Source organism: Lissotriton vulgaris, chromosome 6, assembly GCF_964263255.1.
Source record: "Lissotriton vulgaris chromosome 6, aLisVul1.2, whole genome shotgun sequence".
NCBI classification, from domain to species: domain Eukaryota; kingdom Metazoa; phylum Chordata; class Amphibia; order Caudata; family Salamandridae; genus Lissotriton; species Lissotriton vulgaris.
Genome location: NC_141694.1, coordinates 617232772 through 617256694, shown reverse-complemented (window position 1 = coordinate 617256694; position 23923 = coordinate 617232772). Strand labels below are relative to the sequence as shown.

At 46.3% G+C, this 23923-nt stretch overlaps 1 protein-coding gene across 2 annotated transcripts in view; it reads right to left on the bottom strand.

Annotated features, from left to right (window-relative positions):
- Positions 1–23923, bottom strand: part of GPR63 (G protein-coupled receptor 63) — a 282145-nt gene that overhangs the window by 58414 nt on the left and 199808 nt on the right. The window contains exon 2 of one of the 2 annotated variants that reach the window (XM_086926633.1): positions 23283–23471. The exons of the other annotated variant lie outside the window; for it this stretch is intronic. The gene's annotated coding sequence lies outside the window, so the exon portion shown is untranslated. The remainder of the gene's footprint in view (positions 1–23282; positions 23472–23923) is intronic. 2 annotated transcript variants of the gene reach the window in all.

Sequence of the window (23923 nt, the reverse complement as noted above, 5' to 3'; positions counted from 1 at the left end):
GAAATATCCATAGGTTAAAAACTGTGAATTCTTTACAAAGTTGTATAAAAAAAATTGAAACTCATGTCACCAAAAAATGGAAGATATTGAAAGAAAGTAAGAAATTATGTGTAACCCCGTGTGTGCTAACAAACATGGAAGCATCTGCCCCGAGGAGTGTGCAGGCCTCCCTTCAAGGGGACTGACTGACTTCTGATGCCCACGTGCCCACACTGTGTGAGCAGAGCTGTCACGTGACCTCCGTCTCCACCAGTTTCATTATCTGCCAAAACAGGCCTGTGCCCAGAAACAACACGAGCCCCGCACTTTACGGAATAAACAGCTGCTTTCAAATAGGTTCTCGTGAAACATGTTGGGTTCGATTTCGAATTATGTACCAGTTTATTACAGGGCTGTGGGTGGGAGTGTTAAACAAATCACCCCTGTCATTGTAGGAGGTCTGTGCAGTTATTGTAATAGACACAGCAAGTGTGTGCACTTGTACAGCAATATTCTGTGGTTGGACTTTTGATAATATGTTTTATCTTTCCTGTTTTTTGTGATAGGTGGGGGTTGTTTTGTGCGGACTATGGACGCTAAACTTGTTCTCAATCCGGTCCTTGACAAAACAATTTTCTGCCGGCTGCTGAGAGCTGCGCGCGCTCTCCGCAGATACCATCAGCTCATTAGCCGGGACGAGTTTGTCTTTTTACGGGGAGTTTTGTGCAGTTGTTTATGAAAACATGCAGAATACAAAGCAGCCGCTTTTCATCAGAGACGCAAGCGAAAGAGTGTCAAGAGATGCTTCCCCGGAAGCACGTAAAACATTGTAAATATGAAACAAACAGAGCAGCGCTATACATGCCAGGCATGCTGGGCGCTGTATGCGTCTGGTTAGAACTACTCTGTAATAACTACACTTATTACTCACAGAATGAAGCGCACTGCTGGGGCATAACGTGGGGTTTTAAGTTGTTTATTCTTGCAATGCACACAGCGTATTCAAAATCAAATGTATCTGAACCCAGAGGTTAGATAGTCGTCTATATGTATAAGAAGCTGGAGTTCCAATCACAGCTCCTCTGTTTCCCCAGTTATGTGATCCTGTGCAAATTAATCTATCTCACTGTCATTGTATTCTTTTATATTTCTTGACTAGTGCCATCTTCAAAAGGTCATATATTTATATTGGTGCATATACTCCTATGCACAGATGTATGTATATGGATTGGTACCTATACGCCTATGCTCAGATGTATGTATATGGATTGGTACCTATACGCCTATGCTCAGATGTATGTATATGGATAGGTACCTATACGCCTATGCTCAGATGTATGTATATGGATTGGTACCTATAAGCCTATGCTCAGATGTATGTATATGGATTGGTACCTATACGCCTATGCTCAGATGTATGTATATGGATAGGTACCTATACGCCTATGCTCAGATGTATGTATATGGATTGGTACCTATACGCCTATGCTCAGATGTATGTATATGAATAGGTACCTATACGCCTATGCTCAGATATATGTATATGGATTGGTACCTATACGCCCATGCTCAGATGTATGTAAGTGACTGAGCATTTCCAGTATCAGACCTGGAAACCCACCCCATTGGGAGATATCCAGGCATCCACAGGTGAAACCGTGAGTACATTTCTGGGAATGTGGAATAGCACTCACAGTACAGTTCCGCCTGCGTAATGCTAAAAAACAGCAACGTTTTGCGGGTGTTCACAAACTTTCAAGGCAAACCACTCCTCGACCCCTCTACCCTCCCCATGTGCATGTTTTACCACTGCAGAGCTGTGTGCAGTGCCATCTTCAACATTCATTTACACCTGCTAGGTATCCTTTTGTGGAACCGAGAGCGCCTGGAAGGCTCAACGCCAGCAGCATGAGCAATGCACAAACTAGAACTTTTATTTTACATTTTCAATTCTTACCTTCAGATCTCCTGGTCAAGTGAAGTGAAATACAAAGGTACATTACAGAGACAAAGATGCAGGGCGGTATCTCAGCTGATGCAGTATTTAAAACTAAATGCTCTTGTCACCGATTGACAGAGTTATTGTCAGGGCTCGAGTCAGGGTACCACGCGGGTGGACGGCGTCCCCCCACTTATTTTACTGGGTGGACGCCGTCCCCCCTGACAAACAGCTGGGCTTCACTCTTAAGCCTCTCTGGATCGAGATCGGAGCTCACGAGCACGCTGATCACGCGCTGACTTCTCAAATGCAGTCGCATCTAAGGGGTGAGCGAGGGGAGGCAATGAGCCCGATGGGGCCAGCCACCTTTCGTGACGTCATTTCCTGTTGTGTCGTCACTTCCGGTGACAGTGTCCCCCACCTCTTTTTTTAGGTTATGCCTGGCGAAAAGATGCGCTTCTGCGCATCTTTTTCGCGCAGGCGAAAACCTCTTGAGTTGCATACGGGAGACAGGAACGGCCTCCGTCTTTCATTGGCTAGCTCCATAAATGGAGGCTAGCCATTGGAAGACGGGCCTGTCCGTCAATGCCGGACTAGATTCGGGGGCGTTCCCGAGAATTTTTGGCTTTTGGCTACGTCACGCGACGTCAGCCAAAAGCCGGGAACGCCCCCGAATCTGTTCCGGCATTGCCGGCACCCGCCTTCCTGCTCCGGTGTCTCCCGCCGTCCGTGTCCTCTCCCGCCCCCCTCCTCCCGTCCCTCTCGATGAACAGCCGGCATTGCCGGCACCCGCCTTCCTGCTCTGGTGTCTCCCACCGTCCGTGTCCTCTCCCGCCCCCCTCCCCCCATCCCTCTCGATGAACAGACTGTTTTATACTGCACAAAAATACATGCGCAATAACAATTTTCTGTACGAGGACGGAGAGCGTCTGAATCAGCATTCAGTCAATGTTACATTTTCCACAGGTGCTTCTAAGCGCATTATTTCTACAAGCGTATAAACTCTTAACACCTGCTCGGCTCTGCGGGATAGTGTTACGCGCATTCAGGGTGCAAGTAAAGCTTGGCCACCAGTATTTCTAGGAACCCACACTTCAAAGTGTGGGACAAGGCAGGATGGAGTTTAACTGGTTGCTTTAAAGTGGGAAAACATGCACTTGAACATTACCACATAGCTCTGAATTATGCCCTAAACATTGGGCGGCTCCCAATTTTTCACGCATAACAATCCCTGTGAAGATAATTGGTTGCAGTCAGAATTCAACCTGCGCTGGTAACATTTTACTAGACCTTGGGCTATTGGGAGGAGTTTTATTTCCAGGTCTGCTTTCAAGGAACTCACACGCATCCACAAGCGCTGGCAATGAACAGACTGTTTTATACTGCACAAAAATACATGCGCAATAACAATTTTATATGACAGATGAGGAAATGGTCGCTTTTAAGTATGAAATTATTGGTTTCTAAGAGTATTCGTGCCCTTCTTCAACAGGTAGACTAAGCATGGCATGAAGGTTACAGCTAGTCCATTATACTAGGGTTGTGTCACCAAAGAAGCATTGGCAAAGCCTGTAGTGCAGATTCAGAGTGCAGATTCAGAGTGCAGATTCAGAGTGCAGATTCAGAGTGCAGAGTGCAGATTCAGAGTGCAGAGTGCAGATTCAGAGTGCAGAGTGCAGATTCAGAGTGCAGATTCAGAGTGCAGATTCAGAGTGCAGATTCAGAGTGCAGATTCAGAGTGCAGATTCAGAGTGCAGATTGTGTGGGTGACTCTATGTGTGTGTGGGTGGCTTTGCGTGTGTGGCTCTGTGTGGGTGTAAAATGCAAGAGGTCATGCATTTGCGAGCGATTAAGCTATTGGCATTGTAAATGACAATGCCATTTATTTATGTTTTAAAAAAAACACATAAATAAAAATAATGTCAAGAGCAATGCCAATAGCTCTAACTTTAACAAAGGCAAAACCATTGCATTGTAAATGCTTGTTTTAAAGATGATTTTGAGCCAATGTGGTATTGAATAAGGATGGAAAAATAAAACAGAAAAAATCGAGCAGGGAGGCACAGGGCAGCAAAAGACTTGGTAAGTAAGGCAGGAGCATAAGTAAAGTCCATCTATCAAACAAACATGCTTTTAAAGACGTACTGGATAGAAGTGATTCTGATAAGCACTGGGGAATGGGGTGATTTGAGGTTGCCTTCACTGCAGGCTTACACGGTCAGCCAGATTCGATGCTACGGTGCCCTCCTCCTCTTACAGACAATGGTTACTCATGGACTGGTTTGTACATTTAGCTTCCTTTTATTTTCATACAACTAAACCCTGCCAACGAATTTTAATAGCAGGTGTGGGATGCTCTTTTTCTGGAAAAAAAAATAAGCTTCGTCTATTTTGTTTGCCCTACTGTGAAGAGTAGAGATAGTGTGGGTGACGTACCTGTACAGAGTAGTGATAGTAGAGGAGCTTGAAGACACACACACTCTTATGGAGTGCTTAAGCAAAATGAAAAAAATAGTTCACTAAAGTGAGCAGTTGAAGGACACACGTGAAAAGGCTATGCACTAGGGAAAGAACAAACACAAGTTGGACAAAGCAAGCCATGGAATAAGAAGCAAACGAATGACTGAAACACTGGTAAGTAACGGGTGAACTTTAAGACCACTGTAAGCTCTTGATAAGCTGACAATATGCCTTGAGCATGTGCTTTCTGGTAGGCTTGGCTTAAAAAGTATGACACAGAGGGCACCTAATTTCATCTCATAACCCACAAAAAGTGGTGGCAGCGTCTACAGATCATCGTTACTGGAAATCAGAGCCAATCATTTTCTGCCATCTGTTACACCATAAAGGCACCGGGACACTACAAATTTGTTCATAAACAATTTTAAAAATCAAGTCTCAACTTTGGAGCTACCTGTGACCAACATCACATTGATCAAATAATTTTTATTAGGTTTGTAGTTAGTTCAATGCTGTGTCACACAGTAAAACTTTTCCACAAACATTTACCCACTGTATACATTAGGAGATAAGATATCTCATTAAAATGATATTACACGACTTTTGAAATATAATGTAAATTATCATCACTAGGTGAAAAGCTTTAAGTTCTAAATACTTGGCTGAGCCAGTTTATACTTCATCGTTTGCTTAAGACACTGTATTTGTAAAGTCATGTGATCTAAATTTGATAGATGCTACTGAATATTTATGACCTCCATCACGGTTGGGAAAGTTAGGAATTGTTACCATGGAGGAGGGAAAAACAAGGTGGAATGCACAAAAGTGTTAGTAACACGTATAAACAGATGAAAGGGCAGGGTGATGCACAGGTCAGGGGAGAACCACAGACTACAGAGGCAGGGGGGAGTAGAAAGATGCAAGGAGGTAGGGTTTTCAGCCATAAGTTCTTTGAATTGCATTATCATGGTGTCCCAGGCTGCTGCTATGTGGCGCTTCCTGATTCTTCCGGCTATTGATATCATGCCCCAGAATGACGAAAAGAAGCTTAAAGAAGGTGCGTATCAAAATAATCAGAAACTTTCACAGCCTGACTCGTTCCCCGTTAAATCAGATCAGTATCAAAAACGGTTAATCCTCTCCCAGCGTGGCTAAGAAGTGTTAGCTGATAAACCCTTCTAGCCAGCAGGCAGCAGCAGCAACTGCCAGGCGCTTGGAATTAGAACATACAAATTCAAACTGTCATATCTTCCCAGAAGGCAGGCGTGCTGTGAAAAGGGGATTTATTTCTAGCTCATTACCGAGAAGTTTGATGTGGATGTTGTCAGAAAGTAGTGTGGGTGTTCGCCGCGTGCAATTCATAGAAAGTTGTCCATAATAGGATGTGACCTGAGAGCGGCACCGCTTCACCGCAAGAGCGAGATGACAATTCAATTCATGCGCATTCTGTTTATATTTCACCTTACCTTAACCACATCAGCGCAGCGCATATTTTCGCGCTGTGCTGAACGTTCTTCAGAACGGACGTGGTCATGATGGAACGGTTCCATCACGAGCACAGCCCAACCGATGCTCATGACAGAACCGCTCCGTCATGAGCGTCGAAGGGGATAATGAGCATAATAGCCATGTGTTGGCATGTGGCTCCTGCTGCTTTCAGATGACTCTTGCTCTAGTGGCCCATACCCCAACCACAGATCATTTGATAACCTGGTCAGGTTGGACTGGGGCAGCTAAAAACAAATTCCTTTTACTGGGTCTCCTCTTGGCTAAACACTGCATCGCCATAAAATGGCTGGATGCCATCCTCCCCATCACACAGACAGGCTTCGGGATGTATCGGAGTGGGCTGTTGCGGAAGAAGTGCGCCTGAAACATATCAGTGGAAGATGATTTGGCGGCAATTTTAGCAGACCTGCGGAATGCACAGGAGAATCATAGGAAATTGGAAGCTTTGTCCGATGTTGGTGAGGGGTAACAGCCTTACTGAGCAATGTCATATTGTATACTGGAATTATGGACTATCACCCAAATGTATCATTGTTACATTTTGCGATTTCTTAATTGCGAAAATTAAGGAATCGCAATTAAAAAATCGCAAAATGCTATGCATTAAGAAATCACAATATTTTTTGCGATTCCTTAATTTTCCTTAATTGTGATTCACAATTTGCGAATCGCAATTAAGGAATCCCTTTGCATTGTTCCCTATGGGCCTAGAGGCCCATAGGAATGAATGGGAAGCCATTCTCATTTTGCGATTCGCAATAAGGAATCGCAAAATGAGAATGTTATTTCAAGGGTTCAGGGGGGGTCCCAAGGACCCCTCCCTGCACCCCTGAAATTTAACTTTAAGAACATTTTTCACACACACATGTCCCAAGGGCATGTGTGTGTGTAAAATGAAACTTTCAAAAATGCACTTTTGTGCATTTTTGAAAGTTTTAGAAAATTACCATGAAGTTCAACTTCATGGTAATTTACCTCTTCCTATTTGCGAATTCGCAAAAAAAAATATTCATGCATTGCATTTAAGAAATCACAAATTGCGATTTCTTAAATGCAATCGCAATTTAAGAAATCGCAACATAATTGCGATTCCTTAAATTGCGAAAAAATTAAAAAACATGATGCATCCCAAAAAAGGAAATTGCATTTGCAAACGGCCGAATTTTGCGATTCGCACCGTTTGCGAATGCACTTTACCTTGATGCATGTGGGCATATGGGGGCTAAAGTCTGACCCTGGTGGTATATAGGGGACCTGTGACAGCCTGAATGATCAATGGGGTTTCTGGGGGCAGGGTGCCCCCTGGGCTCTGGAACCTAGGCAGTGGTCAAGTGTTTCAAGGGAAAGTCAAAACACTCGAGAATTATTGTTATTTCGTCCATAAGGTTAATGAAAGCGAAGTGGGAGCCAGAGAGAGGAGGTTGGGACTATTCCTTCCTTTTTTATTTGTCTACATTCCTTCCATTAATTGGGATATGGAAACCAGTGGAGGATTTCCACTGCCTTATTTGCTTCTTGTGAAAAATCAATACAAAATATGTAAAATAAATAAATAAATAAGTATGCACTGGGCTTGCAGGAAGACAGAAGGAGGTAAGATTTATTTCTAGCACCTCAGTCACCATCTGGTTAACTGACAGGCCTAGAATTCCTGTTTCCAGCAGCCACCCCCACATTCTAGTATATGAAGGAACCCCCACACACAGAGAACATTAAGTATCACACATCTTATCTCTCACTGTCAAAACATATTTACAAATAACAGAAAAGGAGGACACAGTAAAAATTGAATAGGAAGGAAACTTGGGACTCGAAACAGGGTAATTAGGTATGACATATCAGAAGAAGAGAAATTATAACAAGAAGTGAACAGGAAGACCATCCTCTAGCAAGGGAGGGGGCAGATCATCTGCAAGAAGTCATGGATAAAAGCATATTCTAAGATATCCTGGTCTCTTTGGAATTAGTCTGTTAAGTCGTTTAACAGTCGTACCAGAATCATCAGACTCACTTCCACCCCCTGCTGTGATGGGACTGTCTTTACCTCTGTTTCCTTTCATCTCCACCACCCGACGTAATTTCACCACCATTCTCGGATTTCAAATGCTGTCATCTTCAGTTTTTCACAGAATGATTAAACAATTTCATCACACATAGTGGTTTTTGAGAAATTGGACCATTTTTCATTCCTATTGGTACTTTGCTCCTCCTCAGATCCCTCACTAGCAGCACAGACTACTTGGCTACTTGGTGGATTCCTTGTGATCATTAAGATCAGGTTTTTTTCTCACTCCTCATCATCTCTCTCTGTCTTCAATTATTCCTAACTGACATGTCAGTCATACATTGCACCATTTCATCTAACCAAGTACAAGCCTGTCAGGGCCATTTCCTGAAAACATCTCAAAAGAAGACATCCTAGGAGTCTGACGAGGTGTCAACCTGTATGCCCCTAACCTTTTTGTAACTCTACTTTTCAAGCCAGTCCACTCAATGAAGCCAATTACATTCCTTCCTTCAAAATCTGATTAAGTCACCGAACCAGTTTTGTTGGTCGCTCAGCCATCAGTTGGGGCTTTCAATGATACAACAAACACTTCTTGTGTTTAATGCCACACATAACACCGGTAATCCACTACCTCCCATGGACACAACTCACCACCATGGTCTGTCAGAACAGAATTAGTAAACCCTCCTCTCTGAAAGACCTTTCTTCAAAAACCTAATGACTCCCCTAAGATGCTATCTTTTACCCACTGGACTTCATTCCACTTGCAGAGCATCCATTAACACAAAAGCATAATCAGTGGTTTGCTCCCCATTAAGGGGGCCGATCAAATGTAAGACCGCTTCCTCCCAAAGCACGCTGGCAAGACTGAAGGCACATTGGCGGATTACTAGTTTTAAAAATCTTGTCACTTTGCTATACTCCCAAAACTCTCTCATCAGTCCTCTCTACCTCACAATCAAGCCCAGGCCTGCGGAAAATCAAGTCTTATAATCTCGTTTGTTTGCACTACTTCCAAATGTCTTTCATGAGCAACATCAATCAATCTACATTTACGTGATTCTGGGGGCACAAGACTAGATTCTTTAACCCCTTCAGCGCTGATGACAAGGCCAGCTCGTCATGGGTGTTACCTGCCCTGCGCTTATGACGAGCTGGCCTTGTCATGAACAATGGGAAATGAGAGTAATCAGCGCCCAGCGGGAAAACCCTTAGCAGCCAAGGTGTTAAACAGACCATTACACTCTGACAGCTCATCTTCTACCATGCAAACGGGTTTAACACTCTCAGACTATCTCTCTTGTTATGATCCTATCCAACTTTCAATTTCTCCAACACCACTATCAAGGTAACATCTTAAGGAATTCCTTCTTTCCACTCATCTCATCTCATTCTGCAATGCAGTCCCTTTACTGATTACTCACATTCTTTCTTGTAGCCACTCCTCTTCTTCCAACTTACACGCTTTCTTGTGCCGTAGCACAACAGGAAATTTGTTGCATTATATCTGCACCAACGAACGTACTCCCCCTTAAAGCACAAGTTACTACTTGTGTAACAATATATCTGTAAGACACATTAGTTAGTGATAGATTCCTTACCGTAGAATATCTGCAGGTGTCACATCCGATCCGGAAAGTTTTTTGTCAGCAGTACCTCTGCCCGTGGGTAGGTGGCGTCGTGCGGCTCCGCGTCTATCGCTGGCATCGTAAGCGCCGAGATGACGTCACAGAGACTACTTAGGGTCCACCCATGCACGCTGAAGTCAGTTCTGTACACGACTTTCCGCACCAGGAACACAGAGCCATGCAAGAAACTGACCACTGGTGCCATGAAACTAGGGCCCTGAAAGGGATGACCTTAACTCTAGAAATCAGTTCACAGAACGGGGAGAATGGGTGGGGTGGTAATCAATCAATCTATCAATCAATCAATCAATCAATCAAAGCACTTGTATAGCGCGCTACTCACCCGGAAGGGTCTCAAGGCGCCAGTGGGAAGGGGGCCGCTACTGCTCGAACAGCCAGGTCTTGAGCTATCTCCTGAAGGTGAGGTGGTCCTGGGTCAGCCGAAGGTGGATGGGGAGGGAGTTCCATGTCTTTGCCGCCAGGTAGGAGAAGGATCTGCCTCCGGCGGTAGTTCTTCGGATGCGTGGTACGGTGGCGAGGGCGAGGCTGGCGGACCGTAGCTGGCGGGTGGGTGTGTGGAAGGTCAGGCGGTCGTTGAGGTACTTGGGGCCCAGGTCGTGAAGGGACTTGTGTGTGTGGGTGAGGAGCCTGAACGTGATCTTGTTGACGGGGAGCCAGTGCAGGTTCCTCAGGTGGCTGGAGATGTGGCTGCATCGAGGGATGTACAGGATGAGTCGGGCTGAGGAGTTCTGGATGCGTTGTAGTCTTTTCTGTAGCTTGGCTGTGGTTCCGGCGTAGAGGGTGTTTCCGTAGTCCAGCCGGCTGGTGACGAGGGCCTGGGTGACCGTCTTCCTGGTTTCGATCGGGATCCAGCAGAAGATCTTGCGGAGCATGCGGAGGGTGTGAAAGCAAGAGGAGGAGACGGTGTTGACTTGTCTAGTCATCGAGAGGGAGGAGTCCAGGATGAAGCCCAGGTTGCGTGCGTGGTCTGTCGGCTTGGGGGCGGTGCCCAGGGCTGGGGGCCACCAGGAGTCGTCCCAGGCGGAGGGTGATGGTCCAAGGATGAGGACTTCCGTCTTGTCTGAGTTCAGTTTCAGGCGGCTGTTCTTCATCTACTCGGCGACTTCTTTCATCCCTTCGTGGAGGCTGGTTCTGGTGGTGTCGGGGGTCTCTGGTGAGGGAGGGAATCAGCTGGTTGTCGTCGGCGTAGGAGATGATGTTGAGGTTCTGTTGGCGTGCGATGGCTGAGAGAGGTCTCATGTAGACGTTGAAGAGGGTGGGGCTGAGTTAAGATCCTTGCGGTACGCCGCAGATGACTTCGGTGGCCTCGGAATGAAACGGGGAGGCGGACTCTCTGTGTTCTTCCAGCGAGGAACGAGATGATCCACTTCAATGCCTTCTCTTGGATGCCGGTGTTGCTGAGGCGTTGGAATAGGGTGCGGTGGCAGACAGTGTGGAACGCGGCGGAGAGGTCCAGGAGAATGAGTGCCGCTGTTTCCCCGTTGTCGAGAAGGGCTCGGATGTCGTCGGTGGCTGCGATGAGGGCGGTCTCGGTGCTGTGGTTGGCTCTGAAACCGGACTGCGAGGGGTCGGGGGATCCGTTCGTCTCGAGGAAGGCGGCAAGCTGTCTGTTGGCGACCTTCTCGATGACTTTGGCCGGAAAAGGGAGGAGCGAGATGGGGTGGAAGTTTTTGAGGTCGGTGGGGTCCGCTGTTGGTTTCTTCAGTAGGGCGCTGAGCTCGGCGTTCTTCCAGCTCTCCGGGAAGGTGACTTTCCGCACCAGCAACACAGAGCCATGCAAGAAACTGACCACTGGTGCCATGAAACTAGGGCTCTGAAAGGGATGACCTTAACTCTAGAAATCAGTTCACAGAACGGGGAGAATGGGTGGGGTGGTAATGAATCTATCACTAACTAATGTCTCTTACAGAAAAATTGTTACACAAGTAGTAACTTGTGCATCTGAAAGAGACACGTTAGTGATAGATTCCTTACCTTAGAATAGATACCCCAGCAATACCAACCCAGGTGGTGGGTCTGCAACAAGATTACACCAGAAAGTCACAGAGAACAGAACGGCCAAAGAAGCCGTCTCTCCGGACTTGACTGTCAAGGCAATAATGCTTGGTAAACTTGTGCAGTGAGGCCCATGTAGCTGCCTGACAAATGTCCTGCAAGAGAACACCGCGTCCCAAGGCAGTAGTGGCTGCCATTTGCCTATTAGAATGGGCAAGCAGACCCACAGGAGGCTCCTTCTTGGTCAACGAGTAACATGCTTTTATGTACAGAACAACCCACCGAGAGATGGTTTGTTTGTGCACAGCCCAACATTTTTTGGCATCCACGTAGCTAACAAAGAGCTGGGCAACCACCCGGAACTGTTGTGTGCGCTCCAGATAGAACAAGAGTGCAAGTTTTGGGTCCTGACGGTGGAGCCTCTCTTCCTCTTTTGAAGGATCCTGAGGCGGAAAGAAGGTGGGCAAAGTGATGGTCTGCCCGATGTGGAAGGGCGTGACAACCTTTGGCAAGAAAGAAGGACGGGTCCTTAAAACCACCTTGCCCGGATGAACAGAAAGGAAAGGAGGTTTAGAAGAAAGATCCTGGAGCTCACTTACTCTTCTGGCAGAGGTAATAGCTACCAGGAAAGCGGTTTTTAGAGTGAGAAGACGTAAAGGACAGTTATGAAGGGGCTCAAAAGGAGTGCACATCAGATAGGTTATGACATGATTTAAGTCCCATTGAGGCATTATGAAAGGCACGGGAGGAAACATGTGTGTAATGCATTTGAGGAAACGGTTAACAACCTGGGACTTAAAAAGAGAAGGCTGATCTGGAAGCCTTAAAAAGGCGGAGATGGCCGAAAGATAACCTTTGATAGTGCCCAGAGCAGAGTCCTGCTGGGCCAAAGATAGAAGGAACAGAAGGACCTCAGAAAGAGGGGCAGAAAGGGGATCCACAGCCTTCGGTGTGCACCATGCCACAAATTTGTTCCACCTGCAGGTGTATACCGTCTTAGTGGAGGGATGCCTGGCTGCAGGAATGACATCACAGACTTCGGGAGGAAGATCAAAAGTTGTCAACTGTCGCCGCTCAATCTCCCCGCATGGAGGTGAAGGGTGTACAGGTTTGGGTGGAGGACCGTCCCCTGCTGCTGCAACAGAAGATCCCCCCGAAGAGGCAGTCGAATCGGGGGATCGATCGCCATGCTGAGTAGCTCGGGATACCAGTATCTTTGTGCCCAATCCAAAGCCACAAGGACAACTTGGGCCTGGTCTCGCTGAATCTTCTTCAGCACTCTGGGCAGAAGTTGTATAGGCGGAAAGGCGTACAACAGACCGCAACTCCACTCGCGATGAAAAGCGTTGCCCAGCGAGTGTCGTCTTGGAAACTCCAATGTGCAGAACTGATGACATTGGCGTTCTCTTTGGTGGCGAATAGATCTAACCAAGGCTCTCCCCACTGCAGAAAGAGACCTTGCGCCACGTCTGAGTTCAGACACCATTCGTGATCCATCAAGCAACGGCGGCTGAGTTCGTCCCCCCAGGTGTTCAGAGAACCTGCCAGGTGTTGACCCACCAAGGTAATGACTTAATATTACAGCCATGTCCAGAGGCGCATAGCCTCCTGACTTAGGGTCCACGACGCCACCCTGCCCTGTTTGTTGCAATACTACATGTCGGTGGTGTTGTCCGTGAACACCTGCACTACACTTCCCCAGACAGAGGGAAGGAATGCCTTCAGTGCAAGACGGATCACCCAAAGCTCCAAAAGGTTGATATGGAGCCGGGACTCCGCCGGAGACCAGCGGCCTCTGATTTCCTCCACTCTCAAGTGGCCGCCCCATCCCAGGAGGGACGCATCCGTCACCACTGTGTGCTCCGGTTGGGGAAGGGAGAGGGATCTGCCATCGACCCAATCGCGATTAGTGAGCCACCACTGCAATTGTCGTGCAGTGCCCTCCAAGATCTGGGCATGATTGGACAGGTTGCCCTGATGCAATGCCCACTGGAGCTTCAGGTCCCACTGAAGAGCCCGCATATGCCATCTGGCATATTGCACTAGCAGGATGCAGGAGGCTCAATTTCGAGTTGCAATTTGCGAGTCGCAAAATGCTACATACAAGTGTCAGAGACACTGTTTGCGATTCCCAATGGGGTCGCAAATTGCATGCTTCATCAATATTCATGAGGCACTCGCAATTTGCGACCTCATTGGGAATGGATGGCCCTCCCAGGTATGGTGGACAGCTGGGCTCAGGAGACCTCCATGTCTGGGACTACTTTTCAACAAAGCAGTTTTTTAAAAAAATGCAGCCCGTTTTCCTTAAAGGAAAAGGGATTGCATTTAAAAAAAGAAAAATTAAAGGTTTTCGTCTAATTTTTTAAGTGCAGGTGATGGACCCTTTTGAAGAGGGCGGTAAATTGCGAGTGATTTGCAACCACAATTGCGGTCGCGAAACATTCTTACATAGGGTAGGGAGTAGCTATTAGGAAGGGGTGCCCATGGAACACCCTTTCCTAATAGCGAGTCGCAAATCCTATTTAGCGAGTCGCAAAAAAATTGTGACTCGCTAAATAGGGTTTGTACATGGCCCTATTGTATTTTGCATTCGCAAAAGGGTTGCAAACCCGTTTGCGCATACAAAATAGGGTTTTTATTCCCCTAGAGTTTGGCCTTATGAAATATAGCCATGGAACAAAAAACAATTTTCTTAAGATGTGCCACAACTTTCGCTCCCAAAAACGAAGACTGTAGTGGCCCGAATCTGAAAGGAAATAAAAAACGAAAACTTGAAGGCCAGACTGAATGATTTTTTAAACGATGCAGTTTGATCCCTTCATGCAGAAAATGTATGGAACATACATGTAGCACCAAAGGAATCTACTCCTTAACCGCTGCGCAAATTCCGCTGCGATACAGGAGTTCTGAAGAGTGGGCGGGCCACGTCCGCCAACGGACGTGTGCAGAAATAGCCAGGTAGTGCTCGCGACGGCCGTTGGTCAACGCGCACATGGAAGGGGTTAACCCCTTCGCCGCGGGGGTAATTCCCCCGCTGTGCTGGGTGGAGGGGGGCGCGCACAGGCCCCGGTGCTTGTACGCAGCACGGTGGCGCTGTGCTCATGACGAGCTAAGCTCGTCACTGCCACACCTGTTTCCCCAGAACGCTCAGCACAGCAGGGGAATTATCCCCGCTTGTGAGTGCCGCAGCCGTTATGACGAGTTCAGCTCGTCATAAGCACAGCGCAACCGTGCCTCATGACAAGCTGAGCTCGTCATGAGCACCCATGAGGTTAAACAAAATATCAACCGAATGCACACTGCAGGTAACACCACAATAAATGTAACAACCATACATGCCACTTTATCATACACCCTCAATTGGACTATGATGAGCCAATGTCAGTGAGGTTTCCGATCACTGAACTATATACTTCATGGTAGCATACTGACTGCAGATCCCTTTGCTTGCAAATGTTAAACATGGCAATGGGCAGAAAAATGGAGGAAATACTGAGAATCCTGTGCTGGTGCATCCACGTGCGAAAATGGAGATACAAATCAGATACTTCCACCAAATTATTCACTAGCTTAAATAAATGAAAATATTTCAACAGTGAATGGCACATAAAGTAACTGCAAGTATATGCCACTATTCACTGATGGGTATGTCCTTGCCCCGCTGATTAAGCGCCCCGCACTTTCTGGATTTTCATTTTCATTCATGTTGGACTTTCTTTACCCCGAGCACATTTAGATCCTTGCAAACTACTAGCATCCAGCCATAGGTATAAGCTCATCCTGGAAATAAATGACTATAGGTGGCCATATGAGATTGGTTCCTCCAGGACACCTTCCCTGTTAATATCGATATACAGGTCCCAGCAAGACACTGAACTCTGATCCAACGCAGGACGCAATTACTTATCGTCCTTCTTAGTCCCCAGGAATCACTTGTCCTGAAGAGAACCTACTACGTTGATAGTCTCAAAGTACTAGATAAAAGAATCTGGTCCTTGATCTGGAAATTGAATCAGAATCTGATAGACATCCTTTTCTTCCAATAATCTCTGTAAATAAGTCACCTTGTTTGAATAATAAGTCGGTTATAGTCACTGCACTGGGGTCACGTATGTCACTTGTATCACAAATATGTACATAAAAAAATCCTTTTTGTACTGTATATAGGTATGGTGTGCAAACATGCTTTTTTAGGAAAAAACTCATTTTGTAATGAATAAATATGTTACTAATTTCGGCTGAAGTGAGTAAAATCAATTAAACTTTGCGGGCTACCTATTTTTCTGAATTTTTTAATATTGAATGTAATAGTACATACCCAAATTACTCGGATACTCTACTCTTATCCATTCAGTTTATGATGAAATCATTGCAAAAGAACATACTTGCTCAAATCTAATTGTCTTTGAATAAGTTCCTTGTGAACAATTGTTACAAGCTATATAGCTAATACCCACTTCACAGGGACATACAGGTTGCTATTGTGTTTTGAAATAATCATCTTTAAACTACCCCAACACCAGCCCCCCGCCCTGAGCTCTAAAACAGAGCCCGCAGCTCTAAAGACTACCCCAACCCCCATCTGAGCCCTAAAATCCGGCCCCCAGCTCTGAAAACAACCCCAACCCTGCACATAAAACTACTCACCAAGCCACAAGCAGGAAGGAAGCAGGAAGCCCGGCTAGGAAGCAGGGCCGGACTGGGAACTGAAAGCAGCCCTGGCAAATTTTCCCAGACCAGCCCCCATCCGGCGCGTAGCGAGCGAAAGCAACGTGCCAACCTGAGGACTACAAGGGGGTTTGAGAGTTTTCTCCTCCCAAGAAAATTTTGGAAAAAGACAGACCAAAATGGCCAATTTTACAGCACATTTTCCAATACATATTCAATTGTATGAACTTTCAAAGCACAGTAAATAGTAGACGATGACCTTAAAGAGCACCCGGTTACACCCACCTAGTCAGATCATGTACCCATAGACATTCTTTCAGAGAGCACCAAAAATAGACACGAGTAGTGAATCAGAGAGAACAAAGTAAAAGTGAGACCAGCCCCCACATGGTTTGTAGCGAGCAAGCGCAGCGAGCAAGCCCGACGACTACTAGGGGAGTTCTCCCACCAAGAACATTTTGGAAAAAGACAGACCAAAATGGTGAATTTTACAGCACATTTTCCATTGCATATTCAATTGTATCAACTTTCAAAGCACAGTAAATAGTAGAGGATGACCTTAAAGAGCACCAGGTTATCCACCCAGTCACATTATGCACCTGAAGCACACATGCTGTTTCCATGAGTTTTCACATTAAAGCTAGGCCTGCTGACTTTATCAATGCTTGTTGTCAAAAATGTGTCGTAAAGGAATTGAGAAAACTCCACTTAACTGTATATTTTCATACCTTGCTGCCAGAACCAGAATACCACCAGAAATAAGTTTGATTCCACAAGCTAGCTGACAGACACCCCAATGTGAAAGTGTTCTCCTTTTCCAAGCTCTTTAAAGAGAGACAAATGATTTCTAAAGAAACGTACATAAAGATGGTGCTGCAAACAAGGATAGACATAGGCAGTGCAGCTCCCACAAGATATGTGGTTGGAGGTGGGAGTAAAATAGAAATGCTTTGAAGAAACCAGGGATACCAACTGTGCCCTCTGCACATCTGACTGTCTCTTGCTTGGTCCATGAGACCTGTCTGCTCACCTCTTTCCTGTGCAGTCCTAAAATCTTTAGATGTCTCTGTTGGCAACACAGCTCTTTCTCAGGGGTGGTTCGGGGCAGCTGTCTTGAAAGTGGCATTGTCTTGCCAATGAATGTGTGTGGTGTGACCTCTGAGGGGCCAGTTGGGGTGAACCAAGGTATCACGGCAGCTGGGACAGTGCACAGTGATGAAAGGCACAGTTTCTTCTGATCCTGCTGTTTTCCAGTATGACAATGTTTGTGTGTTTTGAACAAACCTGAGACTGGCAGGAGGTGTCCTGTTACCACATAGGAAAGAAGACAGATGCATCTATGACCGGAACGAAAGAATAACCAATACACAGGAAGACACACAAATAGGTAGGTCTTCCTGAAGGCCTGCTTGACCTGTAATCACACAAGAAGCCACACAAAGGACAAATAAAAAACACAGGAAGATAGAGTGAGGACAGGTAAAGGGGAACACAGACAGAGACACAGATAACAGACAAAGAAGGCAGAATGACATAGAGGAACGACGAAAAGACAAATCTACAAGACAGATACAGAGGAATACTGACATAATCTCAGATTATAGACAGGCGCAAAGGTTAGACCAATCTTTTATTCACAACCTAGGGGGAGATGACACTTCGGCTTAGAGACAGGTGACTCATTGAGGAAGCAGCAATTTACTTTAATACACATGATGTGTCTTTGAAGTTAGAACAGATCTTGATCGCAGCCATCCACATCCAGGCGACAGCCAGGCAAGAAGGGGCGCTGTGCTAACCGCTGTGGGGTAAGTGACTGCCCTAACCCTGCCTTTTGTGTTTATGACATGAAGCGGGGTTAGGACTAGCATAGGTGGACTCTCGGAGTGGCTTAATCATTCTGTGCTCGTCAGTGTGTGTCACTGTCTCGGCTCCGGGAGTCAGGGCCGGCAAGGCAAGGCAACGCGCAATATACAACTAGTCAAGCCCTGGCCATCCCACTCCAATCTACCCTAACCCTCTCCACCTCAAACTAACCTACTCCAATCTATATTGAGAGGAGTTTACAATGATAACATATAATTGACAAAAACTGCCGCCATCTCCTTATTGGGCAGGTGGATCTGGATATGGCAATGGTTATGGATACCTTGCGTTATCTGTATTGCCTTATTATGCCTTGATTTCGTACCAATTGCAATAAAAACATGCTTTAAAAAAATGTACTCCAGTCTACTGCATCTAATTCCACCCACTTCAATCTACACCACTCCAATTTACCCGAATGTACTCCACTCCAATATACTCCTTTCCAATCTACCCCACCCTAACCCAATCTTATCTACCTCACTCCAATCTACCCCATTCCCATCTACCTCACCCCATCCACCACACGCCTCTCTATCCAACTCCACTGCAATACAATCTACCCCACTCCATCCCAATCTATCCTACAATATACCCCACTCCAATCTACCCCCCTCCACTTTACTCCAGTCGACCCAACTCCACTCCAGAATACCCCACTCCCATCTACCCCAAATGACCCCAATCTACCCCACTCTTCCCAATCTACCCCACTTCATCCCAATCCACCCCACTTCATCCCAATCCAATCTACCCCACTCCAATCTACCACGCGGATCTACCCAACTACCTAATGCCTCCCCATTACAATCTACCCCAATCCACCCCACTCCCTTCTAACTCATTCTTCACTCTACCCTCACTACACTCTACACCAATCTTTCCCACTCCACTCTACCACAGTCTACCCTATTCCACTACCCCAATTTACCCCACTCCAATCTACCTTACGCTACTCCACACCACTAACTTTTAGACATGCTGAACAGTAGCCACACTGGTATACAGCATGGCTGAAACACATTGCCAAAGCAAATAGCTCTGGCATAGGCAAGACCTATTGGCTTTGCCACTGCTTGTCTATTAGTGGCCTGTTGACAATGCATGCGCAGAATTTCATGGGAAAACGGAGGAACTTCTAGTTTTTAAGATGGAAACCTAGCAGCATTAAGAACGTTTTGGAGTAAAAGACTTTAACCTAAGTATTTTAACTTTCATGCTCCGCGTTACACTAGCATGCTAATTGGTGCCAGATTTTGCAAATATTAAAAACCTGTAGGAATTGTTTTATCGCACACCAAGGTATAACGTGCATGTGGTCCTAATGGCGATCGATTAATACGTTAGCCACTAAGCTAGCTGACTAGGCCTTTCAATGTATTATGTTTTTTTATGTTTTTTTCTCTGCCTTTTTTGGCAGAGCTGTTCATCTCTACATACTCGCATACCATGACCATGAACACAGCGCTGTATTTCCTCTTGCCGCCAAGAAACCCATATTAGTCCCAACCGATCATTTTCTGGCTCCGGTCCGGACCTTGCCATCCAAACTAGGCATTCAAGGCGCTCACAAATTCAGCAGATGTTTCTACGTTTGAAACCACTGGTGGCACTGGGGCTTGAATGAGCATTATCAGGGAGCATTATACACCTTGGAATAGAGCGGAAGTACAGGGTCAGTTGGCTTTGGTGGGGTAACCGCCACCAGAAACCCAACCAAGTTCAAGCTCCTGATGAATCTGTGGGGTCCAAAGGTGCACCAGAGTGCCAAACCATCTGTAAAAGCTTCAGCATGGTCGCCTTGAAGTCTGAGATTTGCTGCAGAGCCTAGTGTGGCCGGTGAACTTGCAGCACAGTGGCTACAAAACTGGAATGGGATCAGTCGGATATTAAAGCTAGAGTTATTTTATGGGACTCTATTTTAGAGACACCTATTCCCTTTAAATTGGTACACATCTGTCAATGTTACTAAGACAGCCAGGTGTTAACTGAATCTGGTATTTGTAGGTAAGTTGGGCTTCCTTTTTAACTGTTGAGCTTAACAAACGTCTGAAAGAATAGGGGAAACCTATCCCAATTAACTGCCAGCTGGACGTTGCCTTTTTTTATTTAGAAAAGAGGGTGACAGAGCTCAGTTTCAAAGGGTATAGTGGTCCTAGGCTGATTCTGGAGCCTCACTTATGCATGCCAAGGTTTTGGCCACACCAGGAACAACTCTCTTGGACCCTCCCTTAGGGCCTGTGTTTAGGGTCTATCGAGCAGTGAGGATACCACAGACATCATCAAAGGCCCTGCCATGGTCAGTAAGGAAACATGGAATAACACCTGCCGAAGACCCAACAAGAAATCTGTAGGTAGGGTTCCATTTGTCAACCCCCAAGTCAGTATACACACAAAGGCCTGCATCTATAGTTATTTATTATGCACAAGCCTGGCGAAGAAAATATGCAGCATGATTATAGCAACACAGAGTATTCCAACTTCTATGTGGTGGACAGCCCCTTTATAGTAGCCACCCAGTAGTGATTGTTGGTGAAACATAAGCTCATTGCCTTGACTTTATCAAACTGTCACCTCTTGTTCAGTATTTTCTTTACTTTATGGCTAAAAATATCCCAGAACACACTATTCCAAAAAGACAAAGGGGAGGTTCGAGCCTCTCTGTGCTAGGTAATTTTAAACACGTTTGTAAATTATAATCTGGTCCTACCATCTGATCATGACAGAGAAGAGAACCCCTCTCAAATTGCCCTTTTATCTGCTGTCCCACTGCTACGAGCAACAAGTCAGCATGTCGTTGGGAAGGCTCGCATCATAGGCCTTTCACTGCCGTGTGTTATTTGAAATGTCAGTGAGGAGGCCAAGTGTTTCTAAATTCCTTTTTGTGAGGGTGCTTTTGCAAGATTTCCCTCTTCCCCCAACAACTAGCTGATAAATACAGCACTGAGCTCCTGCGATCATATTTCCTTATCTTGCAGCTAGTGAGCCCATAGCAGAGGCTGCTGCACCAAAAAGCCGGGGCCTGGCATCTCCATGTATCCAGCATTCCCAGGCACACGCTGCGCACCGGGGGCTGGGCATGCTGAGAGATGTGTGTGTGTGGGGGGGGGTGGGGGGTGGGAGGTGGGGGGGGAAGGGGGCGGGGGTCCGTATTTAGCTCACATCTCTATTCACGATTATTCACTTGGTATGCAATTGAGATTCAGAAAAGAGCACATACGATACGGAATCAGAAAAAAGGGCCTGCCTCCTGCACCCGTTCGTACTCGTTTTAAAAGTTGTGCTCGCTACAGAACAGGAAGAATGGGCATTTGACATCTGCACACTCTTATACAACCCCCACTGCCCTCCCTGCTCGGATCATTAATTCAAATGGCATCGGCCCCTGTCTTCCCAAAGTGAGTTCATGATCTTAGTCCATGTTTCATATAAGTACCCAACATACCTTGCCATTGTAACAGACCCCCAAATGCAGCTAAGTGTATCTGTTGCAGCAAAGAGGCCACACTCTGAATGGGCACGTAAACAGGTTTATTGCCTTAGACCGGAATAGGTGTGACGCACATTGGCTCACAGTGTGAGAGAAGGATGAAGAACTGATCCTGCCCATGTAATGCCTGTATCTCTTTGGTTAGGAGAGGTCACACAACTGCCACTGGTGTAAGCGGAAGCGGCCCTCTCCACCACGAACATGGGCCCATATTTTCAAAATGTTTAACTGGTGGCACAAATTCCAAATCCCCTGAAATTGTGGGTAATTTGAAATTCACACAAACGGAGAGAAGCCAATAAGGGCCATGTCGCATGTTATAAGGGAGGGCAGGGTGAGCCATTATACCCCAGGGGCATACTTCATCGGGGCCCCATGCCCGTGCTACATTTGTTTATAGATTGTAAAGTAAGCCTACTTACTCTATTTATCAATAACAAGTCAACTAACATGGCTAATACCAGTAGACAGTGCCAGATATTCCGAGTTTCTTGACCCGGGCTCCACAAAAACATCTATCATGCCTGAAGTCATATCTGAGAGTCCACTTTAGACTTAGAAATTTGAACCACTATTGCGGAGTATTAAATAACTCTGTTTTGGTGGAGTTCAGTTTCGCAATGATGGCGAGCCCCCAGGCCTGTATTAGGAAGAGCTGTGGTCTTGGCCAATGATAATCCTTGGCAGACGAGAGTTCGACGGAAGTCATTGTTGGGGCAGGAATATCACGTGCATGGTAAAATGATCATGTGCGCTTCCCTGCTCTAATTAATCCAATTGCATATGAAACTAGCATCTTGATTTTGTACTGACCCTAGCAGGTGTGAAATCTTGCATGCACACAAAACCCATCCTCCTCGCAACAATGCACTTGACTGCAGTACTTCCTAAGTGGCTGCAGGCTGCCTCTATAGCTTTTGTTTTAATCCCGGCCCACCGACTAGTGCCAATGCCATGATGAAAATGCAATTTGCAAAAATGCACAAACCTGTGGGCGGCGGGCCGGCGGCAGCCTGTATACAGTCGGCAGCAGCAGCAAGCAGCAGGGACGGACAGTGGGACACGCAGGCAGCAGGGGCAAATAATTAAATTATGTGGTGCGTGCGGTCAGCGCGCCTAAATCTCTGGCTGACTTAGTTGTTCTGGAATGCTCTCACTCGGGTCACGAGCGCGAACCCTAATGCGCATGTCATGTTACCACCAATGCCGCCCCTCCCCACCATAAGGTGGGTGAACTGAGACCGCGCAGACGCGGCGGCGGAGACATCTGCGCCGCGCGCTGTGCGCAACCCACCCCCTATTTTAAATAATGATTGATATTGATTACATTTGATAGTAGAGAAAAAGAAAGTCTAGATTTATTGATGGTGTGCTTATTTTTTTGCCCCCGCACGGAGCGCTGAGCAGCGAGGATAGACGCAGACTACTACTCCGGACCAAAAACCGGCCCAACAACAAAACCGGCCCTCTGCCAAGAAACCGGCCCCCACCTCTGGCAGCCTACCGGGGGATTGCCCGGTGCCCGGCATTGCCAGTCCGGGCCTGCTAGGAAGTCTCCAACATCTCCCACCCCTCGCCCATTTGCTCCAAGTCCAGAGCATGGATTCCCTTTACCATCCATATGCCTTTACATCCTTTACAGCGGAAATCGCATCGCATTGTTAATGTTGTTTCCCCGGGCCTTCTACTTGCAAATATACCACGCATATGGAAAACTAGATCCGATGGTTAACCCTTCTCCTTAGTCGCTCCTAAAGCATGGAACGACCGGTTACTACACATAAGACCCTCCTCCTAACTTCTTGAATGCCGCAAGAACCTGTTTTTTTGGGTAGCACTAGAACCAGGTGTGCCTAGACTCACATCTGTTCAGCACCAGGAAACCCTCCTGGGTGATAGTGCGATCTACAAATGAACAGAACATGACATACCACGAATTAAAGTGACATAAAGGGACATAACCCAGCACAACACACAAAACAACTTAAGACAAAACTTAACTCTTTCTGTTTCTCTCCATCCCCCCGCTTCACTATCTCCGTTCACATTTACAGACATCTGCTTTCTTTTAGTTGAATCTTACTACCCCTCTCCTTCGCTCTCTCTTCCCTCTCTCTCAGTCCTGTCCCCCTCTCTTCACTTATGCCTCTTCCCTGTTTTTTGTCTCTGTGCACATCTTATGTCACAATTATGAATACCGTTTTAGACAAAACAATCCAGCCGCGCTCACGTACAGAATCATCATGGAGACCCAGTTACCCGAATAACATCGCAATCTTCCCTTTTCTTTTCAAGCCATGTTAAGTTGTCACATATTGTAGTAAATGTTTCCCTGCTGCAGCTGCATTGTAATCTGA